Source organism: Cupressus sempervirens, chromosome 3, assembly GCF_028749045.1.
Source record: "Cupressus sempervirens isolate cs-2001-9-10 chromosome 3, ASM2874904v1, whole genome shotgun sequence".
NCBI lineage: Eukaryota > Viridiplantae > Streptophyta > Pinopsida > Cupressales > Cupressaceae > Cupressus > Cupressus sempervirens.
Window position 1 is genome coordinate 655,786,407 of NC_143120.1, and position 16,405 is coordinate 655,802,811.

Sequence of the window (16,405 nt, forward strand, 5' to 3'; positions counted from 1 at the left end):
TTTCATGAAGCCATGATATTATTATCACAATTTAATTAAAACTATCACATCTTGTCTTACACTACTTTCTAGCAATTGGAAACTAAATTTGATTCCCAAACAATTATGTGAAAGCAATGTATCTCTAAATGTCTGAGGCTCATAGAAAATCATGCAACAACTTCTTTAGCTCATTGTTTGATGATTTGCATAGTGCCCAGTAGGAGGAATAATGAACATGTTTTCGCAAGTGCCTTTGAACATATTAGAAACTTTCCTGCTAGAGAAAGCGGCTTGGCCAACTATTATTGCAATTTGGTCTCAATCTTGGAATCAACTACACTCCAAAACTTGGGTGTAGAACCATGAAAAGAAAATGGGATCCCAAGAAAGAAAAAACCTAGTCACGATGAATCCACTTCCAGACATACTGAAGAATCTAAAATGGATCTGGAAGAAATGATTGAAAATCGTCCAGTTGAGGTTCCTCTCCCAAGCATTTAGAAACACTATGTTCACAATTTTCTTGACATTTCTCACCTAAGTGTGTAGGGTTTCACCTTGTAGGTTATTTGATTCCCCACTTCTTTGTGGGTCCCCATCTGGATGGGCTCTTGCTGGTAACACTCCTTCAACACCTTTAGGTTGGTTCGATTGTGGTGGAAGGATGATCCACAAAAATTAGAACGCACTGAAGGTTGGGGAAAGAAGGATGATCCATAACCTCCTTCTCCTTCTACTATTATGTCTGCATAGGGTGATTTATCTTTGGGTTGCACTCATGTTTTTATTTGGTCTTTTGTGTTTCTTTGTGGCGCCTATGTGTTTCTCTATTCTTTGGATTGTAGGCAAACTCATATGACTATCGATGAGTGAGCTTAATTCCTCACTCATATTTTTATATTTTTAAAAAACTTGTGTTTATAATTTAGTATAAATGATTATGGCATTTAATAATAATTTTTTTTTTAAAAAACTCTTTCAAATTCATCTCTGCTCATTCGTATTCTTAAATAATTAAGAAATTAAATATTATATTATGGATTAAAGAAATGAGATCTACTTTACCTTATTTAAATATTGAAAATAAATTGATTTCAATCTAAAAATGTCTATCTTCAATATTTTGTGAATTGAAATTGAAGGCAAAGAGATTTAATGTGATAGTGGATTTATTGAAAGACTAAAATAAATATTATATTTTAAAGAGAAAAACTTATTAATGATAAAAATAAATTAAAAAATTTTTAGATAAAGAGGAAGAGTTATAACCCATGTTCCAATTTAGTAGACAATGTACATATTGTTAAGAAAAGGCTTATTAATTCAACATCTTGTGAGTCTATAGGTGCTCAATTCTTAGAAAAAAATATTAATAATTAGATCAATTGTGCAACTTTATAGATACAAATAACTCATCATTATTAAGACTTTTGTACATAAGTATTTAAACTAATTTAAATTCTTTTATTTTTAAAATGAACAAATAATAGAAAAATACCGAATCAATTTCATAGTTAGCTTTAGACTAACCCTTTATTTTTAATCTTTGTGCATATTATGATTTTCCTATATATCTCTTTACTACAAATAAATTAAACAATATAGCAAAACATTTGTTAAATCAGAAAATTAACTATCATACCTACCCATTTGTAGTAAGACACGCGTTTGTGAATATGATGCATGCAAAAGATGAAAATTTCGTGGAACTTCACAAGATGGAAACAAATTTGAAAAGTAGTGCCGTGTTCAATGGGCGAAAAATCGAAATGCAACGCCGTGTTGACTGAGAATGGAAGTCAAGATGCTGCCCAAATTTTCCAAACTTCTACAAAGTCATTTGCAGGAATAAATCCATTGGAAATGAAACACAACTATGCCATTGAAAACTTGGTGTTTATGCTACATGAGCTGCGCTGTGGAGGCCATGACAAAGTTTGTATATTTTATCCTCCTCTTCTTTGAGTTGCCTCTCCGCAACAGTGCGCTCATAAATATCCCAGAGTTTCAAGAAGACGACATAAGGTGTCTGAACGAGAGTAAAGCTCAGTTGACTGATCCAAATCAGTCTCTCTTGACGTGGCGATTCGGAAACAGCAGCCAAGGATTTCTCTGCAACTTTGTGGGAATCCAGTGCTGGCATAACGATGATGGCAAACTGTTAAGCGTTAAGCTCCCTTCAATGTATCTCTCAGGGCATTTCCCGAGCGGCCTGAAGTACTGCGGGAGTATGACAAACTTGGACCTCTCAGGCAATACTCTTTCTGGCCCAATCCCTAAAGATCTCTGCAAATGGCTTCCCTTTCTTGTACAAATTGATCTTTCATCAAACCAGTTTACCGGATCGATTCCCCCCGAGCTCGCTAATTGTACATATCTGAATGTTCTCCACCTCAATGACAACCAACTTAGCGGTTTGATACCATGGGAATTGATGCGTCTGGAGCGCCTCAACGACTTTAATTTTGCAAACAATGAGCTTACTGGCGCAATACCCGCTAAGTGGGCCTCTAGTAGCTCCGACCTCTTCGCGGGTAACCCTGGATTATGTTCGAAACCCTTGAGCAGGGGATGCGGAGGAGCAACTCCAGCGAATCCGATGGTTGTCACTGCGTTTGTGCTTTACGGCATCGTGGTTCTTACGTGGAGCGTTCTCTGCATTCGCTGGTGGATTTCAAGGCAAGCATCTTGAGGACCGTCTCTTCCGTCATTTAGGCAGCAGCCCCTCGATAATGTCAAAATTCGGAGGTCCAAAAAAGTTTGTATGTTCGAGAAGCCCATAAAGAAGATGCGAGTGGGTGACCTTACGGATGCCACTAACAACTTCGGCGAAGGCAACATCATATGGAGTGACAACACGGGTGTCTTTTACAAGGCTGAGCTGCCCGACGGCTCTCTGCTGACGGTGAAGAGGCTGAGGACATGCGGGCAGAGTGAAAAGGAGTTCAAGTGGGAGATGCAAACCCTGGGGCATCTCAGGCACCGCAATTTGCTCCCGCTTCTCGGTTACTGCATTGCCGAGGACCAGGAGAGACTGCTGGTCTACAAATACATGGCCAGAGGAACTCTCCTCAATTGTTTCCATGGCCTCCACAGAGACCAGAATGAGGTGGACTGGCCCACCAAGCTTAGGATTTGCATCGGCGTTTCAAGGGGACTGGCGTGGCTTCATCACATCTGCAATCCTCATATAATAAACCGGAATATATGCTCCGCAGTTATTTATATGGACAATGATTATGAGCCCTGCATCAGCGGGTTCGGATTAGCGAGATTCAGCGGCGATGAAGGCGAGATTTGCATTAGCGTATCTTCTGAGCAGAGTCTGGAGAACGAATTCCAGTATGCTGCGCCGGAACAGTTGAGGAGTATTCCGTCTTCTTTGGCCACGTTGAAAGGTGATGTGTACAGCTTTGGAGTCGTTGTGCTCGAAGTTTTGACGGGACTGACGCCCGAGGATGTGCTGATGGAAAAGGAAAGCGGGAAGGAGTTGACGCTGATCGAGTGGTTACGATGGAACAGCGAGGAGGCAGAGAGGGCGGTAGGGAAATATGTGGAAGAGAGCTATTTGTTGTCGGAGGAAGAGAAATCGATTGTTGCGGAGGTAATGGAGTTGGGTTTAAGGTGTGTGAGATGCAATCCGGAGGAAAGGCCTTCGATGTACCACGCATACGAATCTTTGACTAAGATCGGTGACAAATATGGAGTGCGGGATCAGCGGACGACTTAAACATCACACACTAAGTTTAATTCTTAGACTAAAAGTGTTAAATAACGAGGAGGAAATGTCGGTTGAGTGGGAGCTGAGTTGAAGTACAATTGATTGAACACGAGAGGAAAAAAAGTGTTAAATAGAGGACTTCAAAAAATGGTGCATTGCCAATGGACCCTTGGTCTACTGGTGAAGTTGAATGCCTCACAAAGAGCCCACCAGGGATCAAGTCTTGTTGAGTGCAAGACTCGAAGACATCATAAGGGATGAGGTCGGGATCGTGCCCCAGGAGAATTTGACAACATGGATGCTCCTTAGTCTTTAGCTCTTAGCCGAAGAGGTTTCAGGGATGCGTGGGCCCGTAGCAAGATTTAAAACTTGTTTGTGGATGACCTCCATCAAAAAATAATAATAATAATGGTGCATTAAATTGTACCCATTTATGTGAGATTCTTTCCAACATATTTGTACTATTTTCTACCCAACACTTTATGTAATGGCTTCCCCTAACCCCCTTTTGAAGGGTATATTTGTTGTGAAATTGATGATATTCAAAGTGATCTAGAGGCAACATTTTCTTTTCTATTATCTACATTTTATTTTTGAAATCTATAAGCTATTAATATGTTTTTCTTATTCTAATAGTATAATATTTTATAATCAATATTTTAACTTAGGTGAAACGAGTTGGTTGTCATTCATATCCCAATGACTACCACGTTCTAGCGCTACATATCTTCCCAATTATTGCTCATAAAAAATTCCAAAAATGATAGTACATGCACTAATAGTTGATCACTTTTTAGCTTTCTTGGTTTTTGATTGGTCCATTTGTACAGAAAGTACTATAAATTTTTGGTGAGCAGCTCTTGGGGGTGAATATAATAGGTTCCGGGCGAACGTTTTAAAATGGCACTTTTAGACCACCTAGCACTCTACGGGTTCTATAGAGAGGTCTGTAAATGTGAGAAAGTCAAAAGGTTAGCTTTAAGCTCTTCACTCACCTACGAAGGTTTACCAAAAAAATCAGCAACGACAAATTTTGACATACAGATTAGGAAATGTAGGTGCATGAAATTAGCCTAGCCAACTACTGACTCCTCTACTCTACTTATAGTTAATCTTTTTCAAATGATGAATCACTTTGAATAAAACCTTATTATACAATTAAGCTGAGAAAATTTTTTATCTACGATCTATAAATTTTTCTTCTAAAAAAATATAGTGTAAAATTATTAATAAAAAATATACTTGTTTAAATTATTTTTTATGTATTATCATATAATAATATCAAGTTAAAAGGTACGAGTAGAGATGATCTATATTATATTATTGGAGGGCAACTTTGTATCGTATTTGTTGCTAAACAATCAACTTTAGTGAAAGTCTAAAGTCTTAGTTTTTAGTCGAATATTTTATTAATTTTTTAAAAGTATATGATAATCTTGTCTATTTTTTATGCATCAAATATATATTCATTAAGGAATTATTATTTTTTAACCTTCTTTTTCAACATCATTTACACATAAACATAAAAGCAATCACAAAATGAAACATAACTCTCCAAACACTTGATTATCACCTTAGACTCTATTATCATGATAACATTAATAAAAAAGTAACACAAATATTTGAATGAAGAGAAGCTAATACTGAGGCAACAAAATAGACACCATGACCACCCCTCCACCCCCCTATCTTACTCACACACACAAATTTCAATTAACACCTTAGATTAGGGATGCTCCACTATATTATTATGCTCATATATATATATATATATATATATATATATATATATATATATATGTATGTATGTATGTATGTATGTATGTATGTATGTATGTATGTATGTATGTATGTATGTATGTATGTATGTATGTATGAGCTACTTGTACATGGAAGTTGAACTCAATGGTGGATGTCATACACCTCACACACAATGACATCACTTTCTAGCCAAAAGTATAATAAGACATATTATGTTCTCATTTTTCAATCACTTTAGGAGTTACAATATAAGAGAAATATTTCTAATATATACTATATTTAATTATTTTGTATAAATTACAGTTTTTGTTATACCAAAAGACTGACACATGAATGTTCAATATAACTACAAGACTTTTAGAATCCACAAGATGCAGTTAGTCCCTTGTTACAAATCTCGAGGAGAGAGTTAACCATTTTTCTGATAATCTTACCCTTAAAACTATTCAAGGGGATGCAAACTTGTGATCAAGTTCTAATACCACTTGTTACAAGTGTGGTTGTCATTGTACCAAAAGATTGACCTGTCAATGCTTGATACAACCACTAGACTTATAGAATCCACATGAGGTAGTTAGTCCCTTGTTATGAAGCTTGATGGGAACACTGGCAATTTTTCTAACAAGTAACACTTCAATTTTGTGTGCATATAAAAATTTATAAATAGATTAATCTATTTTAAAACATAATTTATCAAGCTATTAATATCTAATTATATATTGCGAATGTATAATTAAGTAGCCCAAGGACATTATCTTAGTAAATTAAATTTTGTGTTTGATTGATAGTTATAATTAATCTAATATGATTTCCAAGATAGACAAATAAATTGGTCTTTAAACTATTTGTAGAGTTCATTATTAAATACATGAATTTAATTAATTTTTTATAGTAGACATATCTTGAGTACTTAACTAATGGAATAATAGATCATATCAAGTGTATTCATAAATTGGAGGATTTTAAAATGGGCACAAAAATAGGGCATATATCCTACATATGGTTATTTTTTCCCTTGGGGGTGAAGGATATGGGTGGGTATTGGAGGGGGTTGACAAAAAAGGGGTTTAGGACAATATTTTTTGAGAACAGGGGTATTCATTAGTATGTCACAACCACATACATGTTGTGACCCAAATTCACTAAGTGAAGCCCCTATGAGAAACATTTTAATAATTAAATAATTTAATTTAAATATAAAATATTTTTACTATAGTTAGAAAGTCACAAAAATTATGTATTAGATAAACCAAAAGGTGTTGAGAGTATTCATCCATCATCAATTTCTATACATGAGTAATCTCTACTATGTAGTTTAAAATTATATTTGTATTTAGAATTCACTTGAAGTATAATTGTGTAATTTTAACCATTCTTCAATTTTATGTGTATGCTCATATATATAGCATGATAGAACTATTAGGATGACCAATGCTTTTACCATTGATAAGTGTAGACAATTTGTGAATATGTTTCATGCAAAGATGAAAACAAATTTGAAAAGTAATGCCATGTCTAGTGGGTGAAGAATCTTCAACCATGTATACTGGGAATGGAATTCAAGATGTTGCCAATAAGCTCAAATTTTACTTTTCCTTGCTCCTTCCAAGTTTTTGCACAATTATTTACAGGAATATATCCATTGGAAATTAGACACAATTATGCCATTGAAAACTTGGTGTTTATGCTACATAACTTGTGATGTGGATGCCATGACAATGTTTGGATATTTTATCGTGTTCTAGTGTCAAAACCCCTCTTAATGGTGCCTCCCTCTTAGTATGGATAGCATGACATATGAATTTCATATGCTAAAATTCTAAGTTAGCTAATTTCCAAGTTGTCTAACACTCAAAAGATTATGTTTTAAACCATCCATAAAGTAAACATCTTTAGTGTTACTCTTTCTATCAAGTGTAATAGATCCTTTTCCTTTTATGTGACACGATGCATTATTTCCATCTCTAGCTACTCCACCATCATAACTATTGAATTCAAATAATTTATTCATATCTCTAGTCATATAAAGGAAAAAACCACTATCGTCATCTTGTTTAAATTGACTCTCTACGACAGAGCCCTTGTAAAAAGCCTAGAGTTTTGAGAAGACAACATATAGTTCTTGAACGAGACTAAAGTAGAATTGACTAATCCAAAACAATCTCTCTTCATGTGGCATTTAGAAAACAACAGTCAAGGTTACATGATTGAAGCCTAATGGAAAAGGAAAGTGGGATGTAGTTGATATTTATCGAGGCTAGTGGCTATGGGGCAACTTATATGCACCAACTAGCAATGTTGATAGTCTAAGTCCCTTTTATTACCCCTATATTTTCATTGTTATTTGGTTGCAATCTAAGTTGCATGTAATGCCTCACTCGGGAACCTAAGAGAAATAAACCTAACATGTTACACTGTTTACTAAACTATTTTTTTTTTAAGTTTAAACAACACACGATAGCAATAATGTGGAAGCAATATGCAACACCCCACCAAGGGATCCAAAAGAATTAACCTAAAGTTTTACTAAGTTTACCAAACATTTTTATTTGAACAAGAAAGATAGAACATACACATCAAACACATATTAGCAAAAGCAATAACATACAATCAACTAAAAGCATACATACAGGTTACATTCCTTAAGGATCCGAAGACATTGAGTCACATTTAAAATTAAATAATTCTAAGTCTAATAACTACCACATCTACATGAAAGAATAATTAGAAAGTCTAATGTCCTTTTTAATAATATACATTTGTTTTGAATGCCTCTTGGCAAATGAAATTCAGAATGTTCACTCATCCACTGCACATGTCATAGGGTATGAAAGGCTAAAATAATATAAATATGTAGAAATAAAGATACATCATCCTCCTCGAATCCATGATACAAAGTACAATAAAATAAATGAAAGCATCCACCATGAAAGATATAAAAACCCATTATAAGATATAACCATCCTTCAAATGATACAAGATAGAATGAAAGGATATGCAGATAAGAAAGCTCCAACCATGGTGACTACGGACGAATCTCAATGGTAAGAGTAAAAAGCACTACCACCCGACCGTGTGGAACCTAAATGGCCCACTCCCACCGCACTGAGGAGATAGTCTCAAGTCCCAAAAAGGATATCAAATCACATAACACAAATACTCTCTAAGTCCAAGAAATCCTAAAAGTATACTAACTCAAAGGTTCTAAAATAGATCGACATCTAGACCCAGAGGCACACAAGACATGTAGGAAACCTACTATGTAAGTGAGCAAGTGTCATCACATGAATCATGTTAGAGTTACCCTAGCAGTCCCTTAGGACCCCAAGGTCCCTAGTGATCCCTATGCGGCCACTAGTATCCTCTCATTCTAACAAGGCATACTATAAAATGCAAGGTCACAACCAAGCATTCTCTCTACTCTCATCCTAGTCTATACTAGCACTCGAGGCATGGGTGAGAACATACAACGACTCTTATTAGGTTCATTTTACTCTCATTTAGTGTAATGTTTTCACTTATTAAACAACTCATAATGAGTTGCCTTGGGAACCACTTAGGGCCCTAGCCTCCATTGCAAGCCACTTCCCAACAACACATATAGATTACCTACCCTAACCTCATGAAATCACAAATCAAAGAATCATAGTAAAATCACCTCAGTCCTATACAAGTGACTAGAAAGCATCATAAAGATAATCATATTAATCACATTAGTTCTTTGCGAGCAACTGGAAAGCATCAAAGATAAATCACAATATCCATCGGTTCTCAATGAGCAACCGAAAAGTATCCCAATAATACTTATCAATGACTCAAAATGGTTAAGTCAAACATGTCACAACATGACATCATCAAGAACATAGCAAACACTTCAATCCTATCAAAGGGACTGGAAAGCAGTTCAATTATAATTGATGAAGGACTCAAAAATGGTTAAGTCAGGTATCTCATATACATACACCTCACCTTCACACAAGAAGACTGGAAAGCAATAATGAACAATTAAATGAAAATTCACCATAGAGCATATCATCACATTACCATGGTTGGGTTTAAAGAATTAAGATGAAAACATCATAACATCAAAATCACATAACCCCCGAGCCTTTGGTAACAGCCTAAGACTGGTCAAGGCTAGGTCAAACCCTAAAACCCCAAATCATAGACAATACATAGAAACAGAATAGTCTCACAAATTGATTTGATTTAGAAAACACGTCGTTGAATTAAAAGTAAGGTTTTTAGTTTCAAGTTTAATATACGTTTTTAAGTATATAAAAATTCTCAGTTTATCTTATGAATATTTACTCAATCATTTGTTTAAATAAAACATAGAATTACCCCTCCATTATTTTTAAAACAATTTTCTAGAATAATTAGAAGATAATTATTTATTTATTTAAATTATCAAACTAATTCCCATTGATTTTTAACAAAATCATTTGCATTATTTTATTGAAATCAATGTTACTAATAATTAAATAATTCTCCCTTTTCTAAGAAGTAACTTCCATTATTCAATAAATTTATTAAATTAAATATAATTTAATTAACTATTGTGAATACATATAAAATAATTAAATTTTAATTAATAATTTAATATTAATAAACATTTAATAAATTTTATTTTAAATAATATATAAAATAAAAATTAATAATTAGTATTAATTAAAACTTAATTTTAATTAAATTAAAATTAAATAATAATAATAAAAACTTTTAGAAATAGCGTTTAAGGCCTGTTGGCCGTATGTTTTACGGCTGTTGTCGTGCGGCAGGATGACTGCTTCCTATGTGCAGTAGTACGCCTGCACACACAGGCCGCATGAGTTGGAAGGTAAGGGGATGGGGTGGGGTAAAACCCCCCCTCCCAAATATATATATATATATATATATATATATATATATATATATATATATATATATATAATAATAATAATAAATTTTTAAAATCATTTTTATTATATTTTATTTCATTTTAAGTTTTGACAAAACAATAACCCCCTTCCCCCCATAATAATATTTATTAAAAAAAAAATTTACTAACATTTACAATATTAGTTTGATAGGAAAAATAAGTTTAACCATTCAAAATTCCAATTTAAAAATTTTCTCTTTATTTCAAACTCTTCCCGAATAAAAATACTAAATTTTTCAATCTACAAAATGGGGTTTTTTGATTACTTTTCTAATCCCCACGTATACAGAAGATATTGACAGGCATCTAGTAATTTACAACATTGAAATGTTCAAGGGTTTATCACAAAGAATTTTAGATTTTACAATCTATAGGCATAAAGAAGATAGGAAAGGAAATTGTGTAATCAAATTGTGTGAATAATCACAAGCATCTACCTGGACACTGATGCTAATAATTATGCCCAATAAAATTGCAAAAAAATCCCTCCTCACAGAACCTTCCCTTTTCCAAAAATTCCTTCCTCTTCCAAAATTCGCGGTCAAAATTTGTATCCCCCAAAAATGAACCCTCCAATTGTGATAAAGAGTTCTCTCCTTAAATCGGGGCACTAATTGTGCATTCACCCAGAAGAACTCTGTGCTCACCAGACTTCAACTCCTATTAACTTTTCTTAATATTTTCTTTATCTTTTCCATGCATATTAAAAGAATTATTTAATTACTTTATTTAATTTTCACTTGACTCCTCTTTTAATTAATTTATTAATTTTCAATCTCATCTGCACTTTATGCAATTAAAATATCTTTATTAAATTCACTTGTTTTATTAATTTCTTATATTTTAATGTCATGCATGCGTCATGCGAACTTAAATTTTTTAATAAATTACTTTCTTTTCACTTTTTAATTTATTTTCGAAACTTAATTGATAAAATATTTATTAACTTAAATAATAATATTATTTAACATTTATTTAAAAATGAACTCTAAATTATATATTATTATTAAATTAAATTAATATTATCATATTCTAAAAATTATCCTTATAACTTTTATCTTCAAATTTAATTCTTTTTATTTAATTAATTTTTCAATTAATTAAATATAATTAAATATTAAAATATCATAATAATTCTCCATTAAATTAAATCATTAATTTAACCTTTTAATTAGACTTAATTAATAGAAAATTTACCAAAGACTCATAAAACAAAATATGAAGACCCATCATAGAAAAACACATACAAGGTCAAACTAAAGGTTTATAATCACAAATTAATGTCATTTGATGCATTCAAAGGGTACTCAACTCAGATACTTGTCCTAATTTTCAATTAGGACAAATCACTTAAAGGTTTGAGATTTGGACTTAAGAATTTATCTCCCCTCTCTTACCATTGAGATAATGCGATAGGATACGCTCATCCTGGCAATTTAGAAAAGTCAATACCCGGTACCTGCAACTATATAAAATTTACGCATGTACAAACACAATATTCTAAGCTAAGTAGGCAATGGCAGGAATTGGTGCATCGTGTAGATCCCGACTAGCATGTGACTATGACTCCATTCCTTAACCACATTATAAATTCCATACATAAGAAAAACAAATATGCACACCATACAGATGCAGTATGGGGTAAGTATCCATAAGAAAACACATAGGATTATAAACCATCTAACTAATCATCATCAATAACTAAAAGCACTGTAATAATCATCATGCATACATGAAATATAGAGTACCAAGTAATCTCATCATATATTCAACTAAATGTGAAAAAATATCTAATAATCTCAAAATAATACTAATAGTAATCAAGCATAAAACTGGGCTAAAAGAGTTCAGCAATGATAGCAAAAATGTAAACTAGGGGTAGGCATTACACAACATATACATACACATTAAGTACACATAAATAATTAAAAATATAGTTTACATTCCTCAAGGGTTCCTTCACGTTGAGTCACATTAAAAAATTTGTATTAATCAGTTTAAGTCTCAAGTACAATGTCTCCTGGTCATAAAGAAATAACCGATAAATCATCTCATAAGAAAATGCATGAATAAAACTAATACAATGAGAACACATCAAATGAATAACATCCACTACACATGATGTAGGGTATGCAAGAATAGATACAAGTACATTAATATACAATACAATATACCATAGGATCTCAAAATACATGATAAATAGATACATCAAATGAATAGAAGTCTCCAAGATAAGAATAAGAATGATAAAGGGTACAACTGCACCAATGAGCATCCAACATTTGTCAATTTGAGAGGGACCCAAATGGTAAGAATACACTACTTTCTAACCGCGTGGTCACCTAATCAGGCTCCCACTCCCACCATGTAGGAGAGATAATGTATAATCCACACAAAGATAATCAAAACATAAAACAATCGTAGGTAACGAATCCTGATAGATAAAACTACTTCAAGCATAACACACACTACTCAAGAAGAAGAGATAATCAAAATTGAAAGGACACTCATTCCAATATGAGAATCTCATAACTGTTGACTAATTGAAACACTCATATTAAATCGTTGCTTCTATTAAATGATAATATTGCAAGCACCTTATTTAATGCATCTGGATTGAATTTTTCCTGTTTAACTAATGTACCTTTTTTTTACTTTCCCACAATTGCAGCCAAGTTACTATTTCTTTGTGAGTAAGGTTAATTAATTATGAAAAAAGAATTCAACCCACATATTATAATGTAATCAATCATTCTCTAGAAGCATAATTATAGAGGTTTATAGTATCCTATTCTATATCTTAAATTAATAAAATTGCGATTAGAAAGGAGATAAATAGTGATAGTATAATCATCTACAAATTACAATATGATTTTCCTTTACAAGAAATTAGGAAAATGATTTTTTTTGTTTTATTGTTTTAAAAATATATATATAGTTTCAACATTTAAATCAATTTAACTTGCCTTATGGGATGATTAAATTAATAAACATACAAATATAAAGAAAGCTTCCTTTAGTTTAGTTATAGTTAGTTTGAAAAACTAAAATACTTAACATAAGAAAGTCATTATTCCCTTCCTATTTTTTCTCCAATATAAAGATGGAGGTGGAAGTTTATATATATAATTTTTATTTTTATTTTTTCTAATATAGAAGTGGACATATGTTTATTTTAACATTTAATGTATTGAAATGTACAAAACAATATTTATTTTAAGATTTTAAAAATAGAAATTTTCACCCTTCAATTATGTAATTTAAATTTAAGGAGAATTATGGGTATGTGCAGGATCATAGTCAACCAAACTATGACCTTAAATGACAGTGAAAAATTAGCAAATCAGGGTTATGTCAACTTGATGTATACATTTCAATTTATTATGCACTTTCTATCAAAAATTTGAGAGAAAAGAATTTCTAGGAAATTGAATTTAATTTTTAAACTACTAGGCCTTATCTGAAAAAATTAAAAATAGATTGGTTAAATTTTTTAATTTGAATGCAATAGTACAAAACTTTCAGGAGAAAAATAAGAAATAGAAATTATGTCTTACCACCTTAATCAAAATCAAATGACAATATTTTAAGTAATACTCTAGAAATAAGAAGTAGACTCATGCCCAGATGTGATGCATATTTTTGGGTATATTTATTCTAAATAATTAATTAATTATGAACTTTCTAGTATAATATTTTTATAATTAAAAAACTCTCGTGTTTGACCACCTTAACTAATTCAAAACAAGTTACAAATTTTTGTTTTCTTTTTTTCCCCTTTATAGTAGAAGAAGCATAGAATGTGATGCATCTTTTAGATTTAAAAAATGTTGTACCATTTGAAAGTTTTAGTTGTTTTTCAATCAGTGTGTCAATCAACACTTCATACGTAACTGCATTAGAAAGTAAGCACTAACTACTTACTAAACTTGTAGTTTGACAAACATTACTTTTATGAAAATCCAAGAACATTCTTAAGAAAGCATTTTCATTTCATCAAATTTAGGTTAAGAGAACACAGAACCAATGCTACATGATTGGGACTTGTCAATGACTCACACAAACAAAAACCTCACACCAAATGAACAGATTGAGTTTGACCAAGCAAGACATTTGTTTGCTACAAATGAAAAAGTATCACTCCACAACAAAAAAGTTCAAAGAACTAAATGCGCCAATTGTACTTTGTACTGTGATAAATTCACATCGTAGGCTCGAGGAATCTGTTGATGATGACCAACTACCAGAAAGTTTTTATTACGTAAACTTCAATGTGTTACACTTACGAAAAGCCTCTGTATCATAGCTAGTCTTGTTAATGGATCTATTGGAGAGGGAAAAGATATAGTGTATCCAATAGGCCCTAAACCTCCTTTGTTGTCTTCATGTGTTACAATAGAGTTCAATAGCTACATTGGTCCGCCTTGGGATCCTAGAAACTCCAAAACCATTCCAATCCAACCCATATCCCAAGGTAATCGCACACAACTACCCTTCACCATAGCCTAGGATATCACTATATACAAATCACAATGCCTTTCCCTAGATAGAGCTACAATTGATATAGGTAGAACTGAAAGATAATGCCTCACCTTCACAGCAATCTCTAGAGTCAAATCCATCCAAGGACTTCATATAGAGCCTTCCTTTTGTTTTGAACACTTTTGCAAGATGCATGTCTCCACTTGATCTCACATACCAACCACATCTATGAAATTACTTCTACAAAAAATGGTAATGTTTGACATTCTAATACTATTCGTACTTCATTTATTAGTTTCTTTTTTTGCTTGACATTTATTGAATTCAAAAAATTGTACAATTCAAACCACCTCTTAAATGGAATGTGGTACACTGAATAAAATATTAAAGTTGTACAAATTCTGAACCTCCAAAGAAGGTATTAGTGTGTCTATGACTCAATTCTATATAACAACTAAATTGTATGTTATCAATTTTAAATCCTTCCTTTAATTTTACATCTCTTTTATTCTAATTTTATGGGAAAAAACCTATCGGCGTACCCCTTGCACCTCTTTTTGGTGCAAGTGCTAGTCTTTAAAAGTGTTTCAGAAATTTAATTGTTTGTGTACAATATACATTTTTATAAGCTTAACCATTGCACTTCATTGTAAATACTAGTTCTAAGTTACAATTACAATAATATGTCATAGAAGGAAGTCATCATCTAACTCATGGTCAAGAATATATTACCAGTAGGTAAGACTCGTGATCAAGAATATTCTATTAATTGTTTCCTGGAACTTCCTTGACACAAATAATATTCTAGAATATATTACCAGTAGGTAAGACTCCTGGTAAAGAATATGCTATTAATTGTTTCCTGGAACTTTCCTAGACGACACAGATAATATTCATATTCAAATTCCTGTCAGACTAAACATAGGAAAAATATCTTCTCCATTAAATTTTAGATGAACCAAACAAGTTCAATTATTTTCCTAAAAGTCAAATTCTCAAATTATAAATTCAGAAATTCAGAAATTGGCAAATTCTGACTATAACACCAATACTAGTATTGCAAATTGCTTCAGTCAAATAGGCCCTAAAAAAATCGATCTCTCTTTCATTTGAATTCAAAAACAATTTTTTGTGTGTTTGTGATGAAGATGATTCACTGAATTTGGTCCATCATATTTATTCGCGGAACTTGACAAGGTAAAGACAATAATCAATGGTCACAAGGTAAAGACAATAATGAATAGTCACGCCGTGTGTAGCGGGAATGGAAACTTCACAGCAAAACTTACGTCATGTCGTTCTACTACAAACCAATGCCGTGTGTTGACTGGTAATGGAAGTCGAACTGCTGCCTATTATTTTCATCGCTTCTACCAACTTCCTTTGGGAGGAAAATGTGGTCACTCGCAGGGAATTATATCCTTTTGAAATCAAGCACAATCATCTATTCTGCGTTATTGTAAACGTTGTGGATTATTCCGTCTTATATTCCAAAACTATAAAGCAATCACTCTCCTTCATTTAAATTTTCAGAATCA

The 16,405-nt window shown here is 32.4% G+C and overlaps 2 pseudogenes across 1 annotated transcript; both read left to right on the forward strand.

Annotated features, from left to right (window-relative positions):
- Positions 1-1,888: 1,888 nt before the first annotated feature.
- Positions 1,889-2,674, forward strand: LOC149568403 (inactive LRR receptor-like serine/threonine-protein kinase BIR2 pseudogene; annotated as a pseudogene).
- A 72-nt stretch (positions 2,675-2,746) lies between these two features.
- LOC149568404 (putative inactive receptor kinase At1g27190 pseudogene) lies at positions 2,747-4,254 on the forward strand (annotated as a pseudogene). The gene has a single exon (XR_016362556.1). The product of XR_016362556.1 is annotated as a putative inactive receptor kinase At1g27190 pseudogene (transcript).
- The last annotated feature ends 12,151 nt before the right edge of the window (positions 4,255-16,405 follow it).